This window comes from Botryllus schlosseri, chromosome 8, assembly GCF_051294905.1.
Source record: "Botryllus schlosseri isolate E-star chromosome 8, Bs_hap1, whole genome shotgun sequence".
Classification (NCBI taxonomy): domain Eukaryota; kingdom Metazoa; phylum Chordata; class Ascidiacea; order Stolidobranchia; family Styelidae; genus Botryllus; species Botryllus schlosseri.
The window spans coordinates 19,093,709-19,114,503 of NC_137243.1; the positions used below are offsets into that span (position 1 = coordinate 19,093,709).

Sequence of the window (20,795 nt, forward strand, 5' to 3'; positions counted from 1 at the left end):
CAATTGATTTATTTGTCACCTCATAATTTGATAAATTGTGCTTGTAATTATGATGGTCGGAATCTAATAATGTTTCAAATTACAACAAAAAAACTTTTCGCTTTTTGTAGCGATTTGGACATCTCATTATGAATGAGTTGAGACCGCGAAGTCTTAAATGATTTCCACCCAACTGCGCATAGAAGACGAATCTACAACACACGCATGAACCGTTTTTTTTTAAAGTACAGCCCTGAAAGTTGGAATTCGAATTTAAAATCGCAATTGTGATCTGAACTGAGTTGTTTCCGTCTTGATTTTCTTGGATGTTTAGCAACGGACACGTTTTAAAGTACGTTGACGTCGAGTACGGACTATATTGCGCCAATAATAACATATTTATCAATATTTTTATTACGTTCCTCGATGCCCTCGCACCTTCGCGGGCCGCGCAAATTGTTGTCACTGCCCTTAGTTTGCCCACTCCTGTGCTACACCGTTACTTGAATATGGAATGGTCTTAAATAATGGTTTACTCGAATCCACGACCGTAACAATATCAATAGATATACGGGTATATACGTATAGAATAATTTCTGATGCATTTTCTGCTGGGGGTTCCGCGAAGGCTCAAAATAAAGTTTGGGTGTCCGCATTGAAAAAAGTTTAAGAACCCCTCGCCGAAATAAATTACATCGGTCAATCAACCGATCGGTGCTCTGAGCTCGCTCATCGGTGTAAACCAGATTTACTTCTCCTGGGTTTTTCGAGCGTCACCTGGGTTTCAGGTGTTTTATTTTTCAACAACATGTTAATCAGGTCAATCTTACGCTTCTAAACTAGTTATTAGTAGGACGATTTTTTTACACGTCACAATTGTAGCATTAGGTCAAAAATTGTCAAAATTTTGTACACACTCAAAACTTTTTTGCAACCTGTATTTCGTTCGTATCGTTGATTTTGCAATGTCGGTGAACTTATCAGTTGATATTTTACAGCTTGTAGCCTATACTTTATACACTGTAAACCGAAACGCGTGCATTTATGCACCAAAAAAACACACAATATTCGAATTTTTTTTTAGATGCCACATTGCGTGGTAGCGATGTATGTCATAATATTGTGTGGTCTGAAGTGGCGTGTCCGTACCTATCACTGCAGAGCTCTAAATTATGTACCTGAAATACCTCCACAGGCTCTGGAAAAATATTTTATTTCAAAAGAATCGGTTGTAAAATGTACGTTAAAAGTGCAAATAGCCGTTATAAATATGACAAGAAAAATTGAAAACAACAATTTTTTGACACTGTAAGACAGGATTTTATACAATAATAACAGAGCTTCTTGGAGGTAAGAACTTCAATATACAATTGAATAGTATGTTCATATTGAAATGAGCCCAAATATTTTTGGCTGACACTCGTCAGGGGTAATCGTCAGTAACTAGGAAAGAATTGGAAAAACCATCGTTTATCAACAAAATCGTATCACAAAATATGATGTCACCAGCATGAAATTTCGAGAGAGCGTTCAGTGCACTATTCCGATGCAGCTGGTACACGACCTCCTTCTGTTGACAGAGTTCCGGCTGATGTATTTTGATAAGTGAACCACAGTATGGTAATCAAAGTACTAGAAAAACTCCAAGTCACTCGCGAAACGCTCAACGCCAGCAATCCCAACATAGAGATATACAACAACCCAATCTCAATAGTGGAAGTAAAGGGACTAATAGCAGCGGAAATCACATGTATAAAATACACCAGCCTATACTCTGTAAACAGGCTTTCGTGTTCCAGCAATGTCCTTTCCAAATCTCTACTAGATTTGCTGACGATTACCACTGACAAGTGTTGACCGAAAATATTCGGGTTCATTTCAATATGAATTGAATATACTATGTAACAGTAATAACAGTATAAAAGAACTGGATTCGGAACTAAAGCAAAGTGTATGAACAGTAATGTTGCCAATAAACATTGTTTCTCACGAATTGACTAGTTACATGATCAAATGATTGAATTGCCAAAAAAACATAGTTAACCAATTTTGGAAAAGCCTTAATGTACAGTGCCACTAAAGACGAAAAGTTTACAAATTGAATGCATAGCAAAAAGTCTAGCCACAAAAAAGACAAATTATTTTGCAAATGCAAAAAATAACAAAATCCACTATGTGCAGGTACCAAAAGAAAGCAGTACTCACAGCACAAGTACATGGAGCAAGGGAGATTAATTAGCCTACATTTTTTCAATCGATTGCTGGGCATTTTGATATTTTTTCCAAGAATTGACGGACTTGTTCAACTGAAATCACGAATTTTTATCACCAACAAGGACACATTGAATGAATGGCATTATTTGAAAGACCTTGGGATAACTAAGATTTCATGAGTAGTAGCATGCTACGAGATCAATTATCATCTCAAGCGGTCTTCTTTGGTTTTCGGATCTGTGCTTGATGGTGATGCCATTGGCCGCCATCCACGATTGTTCATCTCCATTCTCATGACGTGCAATCAAAAGATGAGGAGTCAACTTTGAAGTCGGTAAATCGACTGTATGTGCCTGGAATTAAAGCAATATGTTAGCTTTAAATTATTTTGCTAAATATTCACGTGCAAATCCAGAGCACATGACCAACTTCAGGTAGAAATGCTTACAGGTGACTTCTCATCAGGGATGTAATGACTCAAGTAATGACTTTCTCATGACTCGGGTCATTTTCTCAGAACACAAAAATGACTCGATTCGACACAATCTGTGTATTGACTCGACTTGAGTCATTACGCATGACTCGAATCAAGTCATATGACTCGAGACTCAGATGACCAAGATCGACATTTCATTGTAATTTCAAAGAATAGTAAAGTGACCACACTATTGAGATTTCGTCTATTGGTACTGGTACTTAAAATGAGATCAGAAACTGCTACAAATGAGGAAAATGAATATATTAACATGCGAACCATTTGATATCAACAACTGGGTTACCAAGACTTCAACTGGAAGCTGAGCCGTCGACACAATGACTTGGATTCGAGTCATAACACCATGAATCGGACTCGAACCTCTACTTGTTGATTTTGACTCGGACTTGACTCGAGTCAATCCTACAAAACGCGAGATCGAGTTGTGACTCGGAGCCTTGTGACTTGGTTACGACACTGCTTCTCATACTAAAGATTCAAGTGTAGTTGAATCGGCGAATAGTTTGAAGGGGCACTGCACTCTAAAAATCATGTCGTCTCAAATTGAAGGGCGAAACGAGAAATATTTTTAGGCTGCAGCCATTTTCTTCAGAACGCCACCGTAAAGAAGCTGCAATTTATTGAATTTTCCACATCGGAATCATGCTCCAGCAGTCACGCAGAAATCGAACTTTATATCGTTGTCAGCCGATGTTATTATGAGGGAAATATGTCGTACACGCGAAGGTGATTTAGATACCGCGTTCAACGGAAGATGTTCAGTCAGGAGATTCATGTCAAAATCGGGCCTAGTGTATTCTATTTTTTTGGGACATAGGGCGTGTACGACATGTTTCCTTCATAGCATCGGCTGACAACTATATAAAGTTCGATTTCTGCCTGACTGAGTATGATTCTACTGTGGAAAATTCAATAAATTGCAGCTCCATTACATTACGGTGGCGTTCTGAAGAAAATGTCTGCGGCCTGAAAAATTTTCCCGTTTCGCCCTTGAAGTGGAGATCACAATAGTTTTTAGAGTGCAGAGCACAGTTAACAAGCTTAGCTCCAAAGGGCAAATTGATTAAAAGTTGATATATTATTTGATTATAAATTGAAGCATTAATTATGTTCAGATGCATAAATTTCTCTATATCATCAGAATTTCAAGCCGGGTAACAATGAACCTCAGACTTCGTTCGATCATAACTTGTTAGCTGCTCAATCTTAGAGGGGCACTGCGCTATAAAAATGTTGTGGTCTCAAATAAACTCGCAGGTCGAAAAAAATTTGCCGTAGACATTGTCTTCAGAAAGCCACCGTAATGGTGCTGCAATTAAATTAGGATTAACATACGATCTCCTTTAGGATTTGTCCTCCTTTTTCAGGTTTTTGAAATTGTCGTCCTAGGACGCCTAAATGTCTTCCTTTTTGGTAACTCCAATACTGTTAGTGTGAAAATCCTCCTTTCCCGATTCCAAAATATGATAAACATAAATTAAATGAATTTTGCATAAGACCCGTTACGCTCGTGCTTCCGCGTTTCTAGTGCGTTAACTTCGCCATCGCATATTTTCGCAACGGGTTAAGAATCGATGACGCGCAGCCACGTCAGTTAGTCTTAATACAAAATTTTGCAGCCCCATTACGTCGAGCGCAGTGTTTAGCATAGCATAATTTACCTTCGTTTTGGGACGGCTCAAGAATTTCGATCATATCTAAGGATTCTATTTTCTAGAACTTCTATGTATATCTAAACTGAAGCAGATCCATACTAGACTGGTAGCAAATCTTACCTGACAAAGACACATCGCACTCAAACCATGATTCGACTTTATTTTCTTGTCTATTCGAGAGCCTTCTGCAGTTCGAGCAGGATATGAATTTCATCGGCTTCAGTTCCCTGCGAACAATTAGAATCATAACAGACAGGTGAAGGACTAATAAGAACCATATTAGACAGGCGAGGAGCATTCCTGCATTTAAAAAGTTTCCATTCCAGCCATCACATTCCATTTCAGATAAAGGCAAGTTTGGGCATTAGCGCTGTACGCAAGTTGTGGAATTACTGATTAGATGCGCACTATCTAGTTTGCTATCATCTGAAGGCTACTAATTCTTGTCTGCTTTAGACACTCGTATTCCCTCGGCGTCACTTGTTAGTGTTTTATTTGTTATTAATACTGCGCATTGTGCAGTACACGGGGTTGAATTACGTTGTCAAAAATTGATGCAACACGAGATTCTCGAAGGCGCAAATTCCCAATTTATTCGTTAGTTTGAACGACAACATTCTATGCTGATTTCGTTATTAGATGTACAAATTTGACCTCATCGTTAGAAACGTAGATTTCATCGCGCGCTCTGAGAAACACCATCTCCTATCGCGATTTGACAAACAAATACAAATTCTACAAATTAAAGTGCATTATTTGCATCAATGAGGGCCGCAAGCCGCGTTTAAAATATTTCAGCAGGAAATCGCGTCGCGTAGCATTGTGCGATATGCGTGCACAGACGAATATCGCAAATGGGTTGCGGCCCCGCGTAACACCGATAATACGGCTTGTTGAATTGCGACTGAATATTAGAGTCAGAATGGTCATTTCAAAAGATCGTTGTTTTGCGTTTCAAAAAGAGGGATTTCGACACCCCCTGGCTACGCGCCTGCCGCCACCCCATGCAAAAATAAAAGTCGGCGCCTATGACTGTACCACTGTTAATTAGCCTATCAAACATAATACAAACCTCTTGATCAGTCTGCTCTCCAAAAACTTTATCAAGAGTGAGAAGCATTTCCATGTACTTCTCATGCATTTCTTCAACACTTCTATCAACAAGCAGTTGAAACTCATGTCTGATCTATTGGGAATAACAACGCGTTACTCAGAGCTGTTAGTCATGAATATGCACATCACTCAAACAGGTTAGTTAGAGTAAGTAAATTCATCCATATTATTTATTTTAAAATACATAGTTATTCACAAACTTATCTTGATACGAACATAATTAGATTTTCTTTATTTAATCATCAGAATAATTGAATGATTTTCAGCATATGGTATCACGAAATCTCATTAATCTAATTCTAACACAGTTAGTTGAATGTCTCCATATTCTTTCAATTCTGATCATATTCATAATTCTTCTGAAAATGTCTAATTGACTATGGTATTTGGTAGTGAGCTAACAAAAATATCCGTTTCGTGCAGCATCACGCCCAACTTTTCTGCTATGGTGCACAGACGCTATCCAATCTCATGCTCGTTCCTATGAACTAAGCTTGAATTTGGCTGGATTGTACAAGGCTGGTACAGTGTACACTGTAGTCATGTTGTGTAATAGGAAAACAGTGTATATTAATACAATAGAAAGATACATAGGCAATATAATTGCTTAATTTGCCGAGGCACACAAAAAATTTCATTTTACTGATTTTCGAAGTTATGACTGCAAATTGAAGTCATCTGTCAGGAATGAAAGAACTCACCAGTCTCACCAGCAGCATTGGAAAGCTCTTCAAAATTTCAGCAAAGCCACCAAATTCTAGCACCTCCAACTGATTACGTCTGTCGTGATGAGTGTACTTCATGAGAGTGATGACATTCAGCCAATTGGCGCCAGGTCTATTGAACTCTGTTTCCAACTGCACCCTGGCATCTTCAATCGTTATAGTAGGGTGACCTTTTGAATAACATGAAACTTATAAATGATTAAAAAAAAGAATAACAATCATCCCAATCACCTGATGAGCCTGGACACAAAGCATGCGCTCTCCATGAAGACGTACCAGATGCCTTCGTCTTTTGTCCGAGATTCCTCAACTTTTGAGACAGCTTTTTCGAGAAGTAATACGGAAAAGCATTTGATCATGAATGCACTTTAATACAAAATATATTAATTCGGAGAGGATTCGGGCAGTAGGTCATAGTCAAGAGAGGACGGTGCTTTATAGCAAAACAAGTCCAGTGTCTTCATATTTTTGTGTCTCCTTTTACAATGGCTACAGAGATCCTCATATTTTGAATACACTATGCCACAGATCCTGCATGACATGATAACACTAGGATGTTGTCTGTGACAATAAATGTGTGGACAGCAAATCGATAGTTGCGATAAAAGGGCACAAATAACACTTTCCATTAGACATTCTACCAAACCATATCAAGTAATTGAAACAGGCCAAGTGCAAAGAAAGATGTACATAACTTCATCTGCAAATGAGGTTTCATCACTAGGTCTTTTATGATATCTTCAGATGAAATTATTTAACAGCATTAGCTCCCATTTTCATGGTCTGCTCTTATGGCGCATCAAGCTGCTAGATCGAAAATAGGTAATCTATATCTACTCATACCGCTGGGCGCTGGTGCTTATGTGAAACTCGATAACATGAACATAACATTATTTACAGATGATGTTGAAAATTTACATAAACGAATTACCTTGCAGTAAATCAATGTGCTCCCACTCAATTCCGTTTTGAACTAAAAACATCTCCATTTCCTCGCTATATGCTATTTAGATTCGCGTAACAAAGACCGACAGATTCACGGTATATCTCACCCGCTCTGGTCCTGCATGAGTGCGCGGTAACGATCGATTGTCTCAGGATTGCGTCATACAATCACGTGACTCAGTAAGTCATGCGTAAACATCAATGATAAAATACAAAGGGTACTACTAATAGCTGAATCATTGCTATACTGTTGTTCGATGGCAATGACAGCGGTACCGGATACAAGTAAAATGTTCAACGTCGGGGTGTTTCACACATATTTGTATTATAAATTTCCTCAGTAAGTTCGGTGGGGAAATAATATTATCACCTTTTTATTTTATCGCAATCTCTTGGTATGTTGATCTGATAATTTGTTTATAATAAACTGAAATGAGAAACAAGCGAATAACTATAAGAATTAACGTGACTATCGTAGGTATGTAAAGTCAGATCAGAGCAAATCTCAAGACAGCGAGTCGTCAGTCAGGTATTGGTACAGCACGACCATAATATCTGATCACCAACCTATTTGCTTGAAGCCCGGTACCACCGTCGGTTACAACCTTGGTTATTTATAACTGTAATAATATTGTTAATTAAACACTGTAGCCTGAAGAAAAATCTATAGCTTAGGACATACCGATCAAATCACATTTGGCGAGGCTTTTCGACGTGTATCAATATTACCGCGCTTTAGGCTGCCGGGATGATATATCACGTCAATAGTAGCTTCGTGAAGTTTCAGAGTGATGATTGGCCAGCGACCTCTCAAACTCCCTCTCAATTGATATCCGGTGTGAATGTTTGACACCGCAGGAAATTCGTCCCGAATGACTATACTGATATGCATGTGAGCTCATAGACACATCATATGAGCATTAACCCACATCTTATAACATTCCCTGATGATGTGTGGACGTGCACACAACATGGCGGATTCTCGATGTCAGATCTCAGCCGATAATATGTGTCAGCCGAATATTGTATATACCTATGCACAATGTTGTGTCTCATTCAACGCTGTGAATTTACAGTGTAGGCCTATCGTTGTAGAAGGCCCATTGTCTGCTCATTGTGAAGGATAAACGGTCAAATAAAACAAATAGTTTGACATGGTGTTATGGTCAATGTACCGCAACATCCTAACTGAAGCAAGACTGCTTGGGCATTGCATGGTTCTTATATCAAGAAGCGCATGAAGAAAAGTTGTGATGTAGACAACATTGTCAGAATGAAGTAACACGGTGTGTCACCAGCAGTGTACGCACAACTTCAGTGTTGCCAGCGAACAACTGCTGCTGTTGAATGTTCTTTCTGCATTCTCGGCAAGCTACTTAGTAAAGACTGGCACTTTCTACCCGAGAATGTAGGAAAGTATCTTTGGTTGTACTATAACAAATTTTAATTATATCTACCATAATACGTTCTGTTAACTACTGGGATTCTTCATAGGGCCAGATGTCGTTGAAATATTAGTTTTTCAAGTAAAAATTTGTTAGTTTTCGAGTCAAAAACGTTTTTCCAGTTCAAACTACTTCGTAATGACAGACAGTTCCAACCAGAAATAAATATAAATAGTACAATATTAACATTATGTGCGAAATCACCTAATTTGCATAGTGAGGTCAAGAATTTGGTCAAAATTAAGTTATTTTTAGATAAAAAAAGTCAAAATTTTGATTATTTTGGTCAAAACAATCGCCCTAACCAAGATCATTATGTCGTCAAACGCACGTACTTCAGTTCGCCATTATCGATGGATTTCACTGTTATTGTAACGGCATCAGGAGACTCATTCACTATTACCATGAGAGGCCGTGAGGCGTGATGCTATGGAGCTTTGTTGAATACTGACTGCCAAGTCGCAGGAAGTCGCATTCGGCAACTCATTGGATAATCGGAACGATATAAGACCTGAATATACCATAATACCATAGTATCACTTTAAAAAATTATTCTTGTTAGAAAATTAACATGTTGATGTAACTGTTTGTCTGATGATGTAGGCCTATTCATGGTGTGTGTCGACTACTATGGTGATTTCCACAATGCCGACATTGCTTATACTTGATTCCGCATCTGCCGATTCGTAGCACGGCCAACTCCTAGGCTTTCTGTAAGACACCGCTCACGCGGATGAGGTGGCGAGGAGGGGCCTATATAAACCTCCAACACTTAGTTTGGAATTCTGGAGTCGACCTCGGTCGGCCCCGCAATCCATTGGTGTCGCTGCTGTGGATTCTACATGTTTTGTTTTGAGGTATTCATGGTGTTTTGTCGACTAATATGGTCATTTGCACCAGGCCGATATTATTCATTTTAATTCCGTTACTGCTGACTTGTAGCACGGCCCACTTCCAAGCTTCTTGTAAGACACCGCTTACGTGGATGAGGTGGCGAGGAGGAGCCTATATAAAGAATCAACACTTGGGTATAGCAATTCTGAAGTCGACCTCAGTCGGACTCGAACCCACAACCCATTGGTGTTGCAGCCACGGACTATACCACTGCGCTATCTCGCCACCCGCCACTGCATGTAACTGTATAGTACGAACAACGCTACACCAATGCATATGACTATAGACCAGGTGTTGAACTGACTAGTATACAGAGGTGGTCAAAGTAGTCAAGAAAGCTATTCAAGTAGAAGCAGAAGTAACCCGGAAAAAATCTACTCAAGTACGAGTGGAAGTATTTCTTCCATAAGCAACCTAAAACTACTTGAAGTTGAAGGAGAATTGACTGACTTTAAATCTACTCAAGTAAGTAGTTGTGAAAACGATCGTAATTCATTCGCATGGATTATCAAAAGCTGCAAATTGAGCTATGCGAAAGGTGTAGAGCTTGATTCATATTGACGCATACCATGAGGTATCCAATTTCCGACAGGATAACCATTCGTCCACATCACGGGGTGAAAATGATAGTAGTGATATGGAAATGTGACACTAATCCTCTGTTTACTCGCACAGCACGTTTTAGAAAACATCATGGTATGGTGCCCGATCCCCTTTTATAAGGCCCGTAGTTTAGTCGAAGAGCAATACGTTGTGTAGGGTACGGTGTAAAACTTTGCGCGATTATTATACGTTAATAAAAAATGTGGTTGATCGTAAAAATGCGATATTGCGCAGCTTTATTTCCGGAAATTGAAGGCATTACTGTTAAAAAAAAAACTGATACTAATTAATTCTCAAAGTATGATACTGGGAATTGAAATTGAACTATAAATACTACTTTTAAAAGCGGAAAATGTATTTCATGTCTTTGGGCCAGAAAGTTTCAAAGGTGGTATGCTAAAACAGCTCTAAAACTTCAAAAAATAGTCAAGAGTCCACTATTCCAGATTGGGACACGCCATGGACTGCTAGATTACGATATGATAAGTAAATGCTTGACTGCGAAACACCAGTTTCAAGCGTTATGATGAGCCATATCTACTGTGATGAAATATTCCATATGGGCGACAATGCGGTATGAACGGAAACACGCAACCCGCTATCTAAATTATATTCCCCGATATTTTGTGAAATCAAAGTGGCTACTCCATATCCACTGCGCGCGAAGCGCGAGGAAAATTCTGGGCTTCACTTAACTTTTATGAAAATTAAATGCTGATACTCCTTGAATACAGCCCGAAATTCTTCATGCTGATTGGAGGATTAAACTACTTCCACTTGACAAACTGGAAATAGGGAAAAGTAAGTAAGTAGATCACAAAATATTACGAAGTAGAAGTAGAAGTAGCGAAAATAAGATCTACCCGAGTAAGTACCAGAAGTAGAAGAAAACTACTTGAGTACTTCAAAAACGTAGAAGTACTTCGTTACTGATCACCTCTGCAGTAGTAGATTAATTTTCATCGGAGTATACTTCCAGCAGGGACAGACACTGAGAGAGAAAGTTGTACACCTGGGTGGGTCACAGGGCTTATTTACCCCGGACATTCGAATATACCCGGAATTTCATGATTTGGCAGTTCATTTTTTGACTAAACATGCCTGTCACATGCCTGTGACACACCCAGATGAAGGTATTGATTACTAATCTGCGGATAGATGCGCAACTCAGTCGTCACACTTAAATAACCAGAGACCTCCTCGCCACCTCATCCGCGTCGGCGGTGTCTTACAAAAAGCCTAGAGGTGGGCCGTGCTATAAGTCGGCAATTACGGAAAATATGAAGAATATCGGCCTGGTGTAAATGCCCATATCAGTCGACAAACACCATGAATACCCCAAAACAAACAAACAAAACCAGAGACCTATACTGCTGAACCGGCCAAAGGCAGCATGATTGGTGGTCCTATAGCTGACGAAACCGATCACTGAAACTTAGTATTACTTCTCATAATCGAAGGTTAGTGTCACACTTATTCCGAAAATACAAATTTAAATCTGATCAGGGCAATGGAGGAACCAGAAACAGCCATCAAAGTCTGAAAATCGGCATTGATCCGAACAAACGCTCGACGCAATTATGGCTCTACGATTGTTCGGAACAAATGGCTTTGACGGCTATTTGGGAGCCCTGCGCGGTTTTTAATTTGCATTTACAAAATCAGTGCAACGCTAGCTAACTGGTTAAGACCATTTTTATAAAATTTTAGCCCTCAGGTCACCAGCTATAGGACTACCAATTATGCTGCTTTTACTCGGCTGAGCTCGCTCGCGGCTCGTCGATGTAGGCAGGGGTGTCAAACATACGGCCCGCGAGACCATTTCTGGATAATTGAAAAAGACGGATGGCCAGATTGCTCAGTTTTAGCAGTGCTTTATATTTAACGCATAACATAACGAAAGCAATCAGTCAAACGCGTTGTACACAGTTGTACCCAAATTCGAGTGACTGGCATCTGCCGGATGGTAATATGATACGCTTGTTATTGACATCTCATCTCGCTGGTAATAGTCACAAGTGACGACCGAATGAAATTACACTTTGTTAGTTTGCGAGCTCTTATCTCAGCGTGGGGCACTGGCGATTCTGACGACATAACGACAGTCATGTTCCTAACCGACCCGGTTACTATTATATCACGATATTCGTGGCAAGGAAATCCACATTCCGAAAATGGGGAAAATTAGAAGAGTGGACACCGAGTGCCGAATTTTCAAACAAAAATGGACCGAGAGTTTTTTATTCGTCGCGGTGGCCGCGAAGCCAGTATGCTTGGTTTGTAATCAGCAAGTTTCTGTCCTCAAAGAATATAATATTCGACGCCACTACGAGACTCACCATAAAAAGAAATACGGAGATTTCGAAGGACAATTACGAAGTGACGAAATAAAAAAAAACTTAAGGCCCGCATGAAGATCCAGCAATCCACTTTTACCCGCCACCGGGATATAGCTGAAGGATCTGTGATTGAGAGTTGGTTCGGGCATCCAAGCCCTATCCTGATGGAGAGGTGGTAAAAACGTACATGCTGAAGGCTGCAGAGGTAGTGTGTCCTGAAAAGCGGCAAGCATTTGCCAATATCAGCCTTTCAAGAAACACGGTCGCAAATAGAATAGCTGACCTATCAAATGACTTGGAAATCGACTTAAAAGACAGAATTAAATCATTTATCGCATTTTCAGTGGCGATCGATGAGAGCATCGACGTCACAGATGTTGCCCAACTAGCCATATTTATTAGGGGTGTTGATCCGTCGTTACAAATTACTGAGGAATTGCTTCAATTCGTGCCCATGACTGACACTACAACAGCGAGTGATATTTTCATCTCACTCGTTGGAGCGCTTGACAGGGCGGGGGTAGACTGGTCCCGTGCCATCAGCCTGGCTACTGACGGTGCGCCGTCGATGGTCGGAAAGAAGACTGGCGTGGCCACGAAATTTCGGGAAAGGTACGTATCGCGAACGGCGGACAAGACGTATATTCCTTTCACTGTATTTTGCACCAGGAAGCATTATGCTGCAAAACTCTAAAGATGAACCATGTAATGAGAGTGGTTGTGAAAACCGTTAATTTCATCAAATCGCGCGGATTAAATCATCGCCAGTTCGATGCATTCCTCAGCGAAAATGACGTCCATGCTGGTCTACCTATAACACTGATGTGCGGTGGTTAAGTAGAGGCGCAGTACTAAAGCGATTCTTTGAACTGCGAGGCGAAATTGAAGAGTTCATGGACCATTAAGGTCGCCCAGTACACGAACTTCAATCCAAAGAATGGGTTCATGATCTTGCTTTTATGGTTGACATTACGCAACACTTGAACACGCTTAACACTAAATTGCAGGGGCGCGATAAGGTTGTGACCCAGTATGAAGACGACATATACGCGCGTTCAAAATGAAACTGTCTCTGTGGGAGGCTCAGCTTTCCCGAGGTGACCTGGAACACTTCCCATGTTTAACGGCTGTGAGATCAAATGCACTATACTGTACTGGCGCGGAAAACTACAAGGCAAACATAGCAGATTTACTGAAAGAATTTGAACGGAGGTTTCAGGTCTTCCACGAGCTCAAGAATACATTTGCCGTGTTCCGATCGCCATTTACAGTCAAGCCATCTGAAATGGCTGCTGAAATTCAACTCGAGCTAATTGACCTGCAGTGTGATACCAAAATGAAGGACAAATTTGCGTCAGTGGACTTGAACAAGTTTTATAAGTATCTTACACCGCAGTACCCCAGATTAACAGCCATGGCCACCAAGGTTTTATCCATGTTAGGAACTACATATCTTTGCGAACAAGTGCTCTCTGTAATGAACAATAATAAAACAGTTCAACGCTCACGGCTAACCAATAAACATCTTAACGACATCGTTAAGTGTGCTGCTAGTCGGGATTTGCATCCAAATATTGAGGCGATCGTTAAGGGAAAGAGATGTCAAGTTTCAAGATTAAGCAGCAATACGGGAGCGCAGTGAGAGAAGACGAACCGTGTGTATTTAAAGAGGATATTATTCCTTCCGTTAGTTCGACCTACAAATCTGGTTGGTCACACTCCCTTACCTTTCGTTCAATTTCATTTTCGGTCGATTTTTGTTCTGCGTCTAATTGTCAATATGTGTATAAATTTTCCAAAAATATTGTTTCAATAGACCCCACTTCATTTTGCGTGGACATGACTGTGTCATTGATTTAAAGGGCTAATCTACCATTCGACGTGAGATATCAGTCATATACCCATAACTTTAAAATTGATTAAGACATATTCCTGCAATTTGGAGCCAAGTGGCATGGTAAATACCATAACGTGGGTGACAGTTCTTCAACCACTTTCATTTATACTACGCACATTCAACGGGCGTCATGGTAAAATCTGATTTGACGAACCCTGACTAGGACGGGGCTCGCGTACCTTCGGTTTTTTAAGTTATTTTCTCCGTATGGCTGTAGTGACTTAGGTCCGAAAGTGCGTGAGCCCCACAGGACCGTCGGTTTGTCTGTCCGTCGCCAGAACACACTTATCCGATCATCAGAAGGTTTAGGTGCGGGGAATATGACATCCAACAGAACAAATATAAAATACAACTAATTTTTAAAAGTCTTGCCATTCGAGGGGTAGCGTATCCCCATAACGTGAGCATGTTTACTCATTAAACTGTATGTGTATGCAATAAACCAGTAACTTCATTTTTATGTGTGTTGAAACACATTTTACTGATCCGGCCCGCGAGACGTTTGAAGGTCTGAACCCGGCCCGCGACCCGAATTGAGTTTGACACTTCTACATTGTAGAGAGTTGGCCAACTGTGGTTCAAATAACGAAGTCACAGCCTCCAATTCTACAATTGGACGGCATTCAATGTACTATCCAATCTGTGCCAGTAATTACAGTAATGATATGTTCGCTGTGATTTCCAAACCTAGATATACATTACTTTGCCTGCATTGGAGACAACAATCATTAAATTGAGCAATCCGAATTAATACCAACAGGAGCTTTATATTCCTAAAATTATTTATTAATATACATTGCCGTAAGTCTGTCCAATGTTCTCGTGTATTGCAATATTTTATATTCTCGCATTTGCTCTATCATAACTACCACATAGTTACCGACAAAGAATGTAGAAGTCTTGAAGATGAGTCCTACAATCATTGGTTACCGGTACAGCAGGGTTGTAATGACTCGAGTCATGACTTGACTCGACTCGAGTCAGACTCGAGTCACGATTCTCTGACGACTCGACTTGACTCGAGTCATTTTCTCAAAATACAGAAATGACTCGAGACTCAGACGGCCAAGAGCGACGTTTGATTGTAATTTCGAAGAGTAGTAAAGCGAGTTCTTCTATTGGTACTGGTACTTGAAAATGCGACCACAAACTATTAAAAGTGAGGAAAATTAGTATATGATGAATGCGAACCATTCGATATCAACAAACAGAGTTATAACAGTTGATTTAGCAAGACTTTATCTGGAAACTGAGCAGTCAACCCAATGACTTGGACTCGGACTCGAGTCATAATACCATGACTCGGATTCGAACCTCTGCTCGATGACTTGGACTCGGACTTGACTCGGTGGCGAATTGAAAATGACTCGACTTGACTCGAGTCAAAACTTAAAAAGTGAGATCGACTTGTGACTCGGACCCATGTGACTTGGTTACAACCCTGCGGTTGAGTGTACTTTGCCGAACTTTCGTATATTATAACATTGTTGCGTCATAATTGGCCAAATTGGTTTTCAGTTCAATCTCTGTTTACATCAGTTGTCCCAACCTTTTTCGACTCATCGCTATAGGGTTGCCATAATTTGAACTCCAAAAAAGGGACACTTTTCACAGCACGGAGATAATTTTGGATTGACTGAAAATCAAATAAAAAAGTCATTTTTCCAACTCGATTTCTGAAAGTGCCGCTCCTATGTAAAATCAAGTGGCGTTGACAGTTTCTTATTCAACCTTGTCATCGTCGAAATCCTGTTTTCGCCTCATTTATGACATTATTTAGTTTAGGGTTTCCATATTTTTGTGACTCAAATTACGGACGCCCTTTGGCGCCCACTAGCGGATTTTACAATTAGGTATGAACACGTTGTCAACAATATGACGTCACACTAGCAAAGCTTCGCCTATCGACTGTAGGAGTGGAATAGGTTCTGAATTGGGTCATCTCTAATGTGAGCTCTGGTGATTGTTGGGGCCTGCAATAGATTTCTTCACGGGCCGGAAGAAATCGTCTGGTGGATCTTATCCGGTCCGCCAGTCGTGTGTTTGACAGTCCTGCTAAATTGTGCGGTTATCTGGTTGGGTGTTGTAACCAGGTCCGAAAAAAAAACATTTTTCAGCCCCCTTTCGTTCAAAAAAAGCAATGATCTTCGGCCCACCATATGGTAATCGATGCAACTATTCTTGGGGGCTTACGATATTATGCATCTGGTTGTTATATTTTGTGAATTAATTCTGTAAATAATATTGGTATTTCCATACATTACTATAAAATACACCCGCCGATTGCACATCCGGCGGTATCAAACCTTTTATGGTCGCGAACTCATTTCCAATTTGACAGTATTCCGTGGTCTAGTTCACCAATTGATAGCTAGGCTGATTACTAAAAAAGGTCAGCTTGCCCTGACTTACTCACGGCATATTTTGGAAGCGTTCGCCAGAATAAAGACAAACGACCCCAGGGTTTAGAACAATATTGTCTTAGACTAAAGCATTGAAACGGCCTTAACCGACTCCAGGAACATACCGTTATCTTATATTTGCTATTGCAATTAGACTTATTTCAATAAATGATGGTTACTTTTATTTATTTTTGATTGCATTTTTTGCGAGGACGGTCCCATGATATCAATATACGTTACACTAAATCGCGCGCAGCGCAGAGCAAAATTTCAATTAGCATAAGTCTGCTTAAAAATAATAATGTTTATATTGATTAAACGATGAAATTTTAAACCTGCTCCAAGCCTTCAAAATTCTGGACATGTAGCCATATTTTAAAATTTCCTCCCGGACGCAGTTTTTACAGTGAAATTCCGGACATGTCCGGGAAATTCCGAACGTATGGCAACCCTGAAGTTGTCCATGTATAATCGCCCGGCTCTAAAATCTATAAAGGAGGACGAATTCTAAAAAGGAGGACATTAAATTTTGGATATCTTGAAAAAGGAGGACAGATTCTCCTAAAGGAGGACGTATGGTAACTCTACTCATCACCCCTTATCAAACTCGACATATAAATATCGCTCCCAAATTTCCTGACCCGAGGAAGAAGTAATTTATGCAGCTAACTCTGATCGCTGGTTAATTGACTGAAAAGGGTCGACTTTTCGCGGCGATTCCAGTATATGAGGATATTATTTGTGTCGAGTTGACCTTATTTTGAGTCGACTTTCGTCTTTAATCATCTTGTCATGTGTCCATGTGGGAGTTAACCGAATATGACTTATTATGACCAGAAAACCGTAAATGGTATCTTTCATTATAATGATATATGGAGCTGAAAATGTGGCTAGTTTGCTAAGATTTGCCCTGATAAGAAAAGGACAGTTGATTGTAAAGTGTGGTGTCGAGATATATGCCAAATATGTAGAGATGCATAGATTTTTCCACTTCATCAGAATCTTGTGGGAAACTAGTTGAACTTATAAAGATCTGATAGCTGTTAATTGTCAACTATGAATTAGTAAGTGAATGATATTTGCAGCTTTGATCAATGTAGCATAGGTTTTCCTAAAGAACGGCTCAGTTCAAGTTTTTTGTTCATGATTAATTCCATACGCTATCAAGAGTGGGCGATAATTTCTCCCAGCGGCAGAATGAGAAGAGGAAAATATGCCGCAGCGGCCCGAGTCAAAAATTGAAGCTACATTGTGTCGCGTATTAAATAAAGCAAGCGGTGCGAAGGGCATTATACATACAAGTTGGGACCCGCATATATATGGTGACAGCTGATGTAAATATTGATGACGAAATACACTAATGACCAATTTTGCGGATTGAATTAACGAGCCATGCTTCTATTCTAATACAATCTACTATCATTGCGAGGAAAGACAAAAGTTTTTGTTTGTTCAAAGGTTGAACGCATATTTAGCGATGCGTGACTACGTGGAGTGCCTATTTTACTGCGCCTATGGTGCGAATGTGAGGTTCACGTTCCCGTTCGGTGTGCAAGCCTCGGAAATTTTAAGGTTCGCAAACGAACCTTAGTGATCTCGACGCTATGAACCTTTTTCATATACGACTATTTTTACGTCAATGTAACATCTTTGGTTGAAATTCTTCCCATTTCCACTTCGGTCCACTCTCTGCCTGTCCCTATGGTAGCATGAAATGAAACTCATCACTCACTATAAACGATCATATATACACCTTGCCAATTTCGAAACTTTTATTTGCTTTGTTTGAATAATTTGCTCGAAATATTCAGCTTTCCGTTTGTGAATATTTATCGACCCCTCATGTGAACTTGGTCCGCAATCACACCACGTCAAGAATCGAATACATCACATGTAGCTAGTCAGCGAGATGTGATCACTGCTAAACCAATCAATTGACATCAACGAAATGGATATAAAGAATGCATCATTTTTGGTAGGTATGTTCTTGATCTTGCTTGAACAATAACTCATACGACGAGATTGCAATATGAAATCAGTATATTATCAGCAGAACAACTTAAAACAGGCGATACGATCTAGAGCAGTGGTTCTCAACCGGGGGTCCGCGAAGCATTTTCAGGGGGTACGCGAAGCCTTAAAATAGCTGATTACCTAATTTATATTTTTCATATTCGGAAAATCACAAGGCTGTTGCGCTTCATTGCTAGTAAAACTCCAGAGCTCACATCAACAGAATGACCGTCTGACATGAAATATCCTACCGTGCAGACTCATTTTAATTGCTAAATTGCCAATAGCCTACTGATACAAACAGTTTTCTGTTTAGAGATGTTTTGTTGGGGATTGTGGGGGAAAAAGTTTGATCAGTAAGGTCAATCACTGTGTCTTCGAAATGTTTACAAAAATCTATTTTCTCCTGTGATAGACAACCTAGATAGAAATAACCAGGCTTGACGTTTATATGTTCTTTAAAAGATTTGCTTGTCAATTTTTGTTCCATATTTGTTGCGATTATACCCAAATGTGTCATCGGAAGCACTACGAATTATTATTACATTCGACAACCACCTATATCTGTGGAAATAGATTTTCGGCACTCGTTCATATCAAATCGAAGGCGCGGATTTCACGTATTTCAAGAATTTCAGTTGCAGAATTCGCTTTGAAATAATAGAAGTGAAACCAATTTCTACATCAGTAGTATGTTCGTATTTTCAAGAAAAGTCATGTTTTTTTGCTGTTTTTCACAAAGCCTACAGTTATCATTTGCACAAGACACATGACGATTGCACGATAATTGAGCTAAATTTGAACTAAAACTTCGTGGGGGTCCGAAGGGGTCCGAAAGGGGTTCGCAAAGACAAAAAGGCTGAGAACCACTGGTTTATAGCATGTTTTTAAATCACTCCTTTACATTTTGACTCAATATTTCATAAAAGTTTCAGTAAAAATTGGTACAAAAAATAGAGAAAAGTTGCAAAAAGTTGCATCATAAAATCTATCCAAACAGCTTAAAACAACATAGTACATAGATTCTGAGTATCCAGGGAGCTATCGGAAGCTGAAAAAAGTTGCAAAAGTTGCAAAAGCTGCAAATACTTGCCCTGGTAATTACTAGGGATGGGCACAATGATTCGAGTACTTGAATCTGAATCGAGTAATTATTTTAATGATTCGAGTCGTGTAGTAAAAGACGATTTTTTCGAGTACTGAAATTATACGCTCCTAGCCACCAAAGATATTTTATGGTTTCGATACTATTTTCCGCTGTGGAAGCCTTGAAACCTTGATTGGCCGTATCCCAACATACGAAACATATTGTACAAAGCTGCTATTGTTAATGGAAATAACACATTTCCGAAGTCTTGACCCTCCCACAGCAATGTCACAAAGTGCAATGAAATCGGGGGGGTCGAAAAAATACCAAAGTATCTTTAATATGATCGATAACAGGCATTATATTCTTTGTGGTGGCATAAAAGGTACATATTTGAACTTCGACATAGTACATTCTGTTATGACGTCATAATGGGTGATACTCGAATACTCGACTCGAAGCATAATACGTGATTCAGAATCGAATCACTCAAGTACTCGATTTTGCCCAACCCTAGTAAACTAATGAGAGACAAACGATACCAACGTAAAATGCACGAACATAACAGTTTTCTAATATAAAGTCTAGCCGGCATACGGGATCTATTTTGATTTAACATGTTTATTGAATTATAAAAGCCAAATCCATCCGATTGGGGGTGTTGGCTACAGCATAACATGTTTGAGTTAATAGCCTATCTGTAGCAAGTATAGAAACTGGTTTAGACTATGATCAATATCAATGTATCAATAGCCTGACGCCTTGAGAATACATTATCTGGTCTAACCTAGGCCGACACGGTGTATAAGTTTTTATTCCCTTGCTAGTCCTCGTCGAAATTGTTGGCAAAGCGACGGAAAATATGGATTTTAAGGAATCCTCATAGCATTTAATTGTTCCATTTGGCACATTTGGTGATGCTTAGAAAGTCAGCCTTCACTTCAGCATCGTGGCATAACATGGACTGAGTAGTCGCTACGTTTCGCAT

At 39.7% G+C, this 20,795-nt stretch overlaps 2 long non-coding RNA genes across 3 annotated transcripts; both read right to left on the reverse strand.

Moving 5' to 3' along the window:
* Positions 1–1,285: 1,285 nt before the first annotated feature.
* On the reverse strand, positions 1,286–5,619 carry LOC145445423 (uncharacterized). 2 transcript variants are annotated; one of them, XR_013917015.1, is made up of 3 exons: positions 5,417–5,611; positions 4,465–4,571; positions 1,286–2,546 (listed from the first exon to the last, which is right to left on the reverse strand). It is a non-coding gene; the product is annotated as an uncharacterized LOC145445423 (long non-coding RNA). The 2 variants fall into 2 exon arrangements; XR_013917016.1 differs by lacking the exon at positions 1,286–2,546 and having other exon boundaries at positions 4,216–4,571; positions 5,417–5,619.
* A 646-nt stretch (positions 5,620–6,265) lies between these two features.
* Positions 6,266–8,212, reverse strand: LOC145443991 (uncharacterized). The gene is made up of 2 exons (XR_013916583.1): positions 6,414–8,212; positions 6,266–6,352 (listed from the first exon to the last, which is right to left on the reverse strand). It is a non-coding gene; the product is annotated as an uncharacterized LOC145443991 (long non-coding RNA).
* Between the last annotated feature and the right edge of the window lie 12,583 nt (positions 8,213–20,795).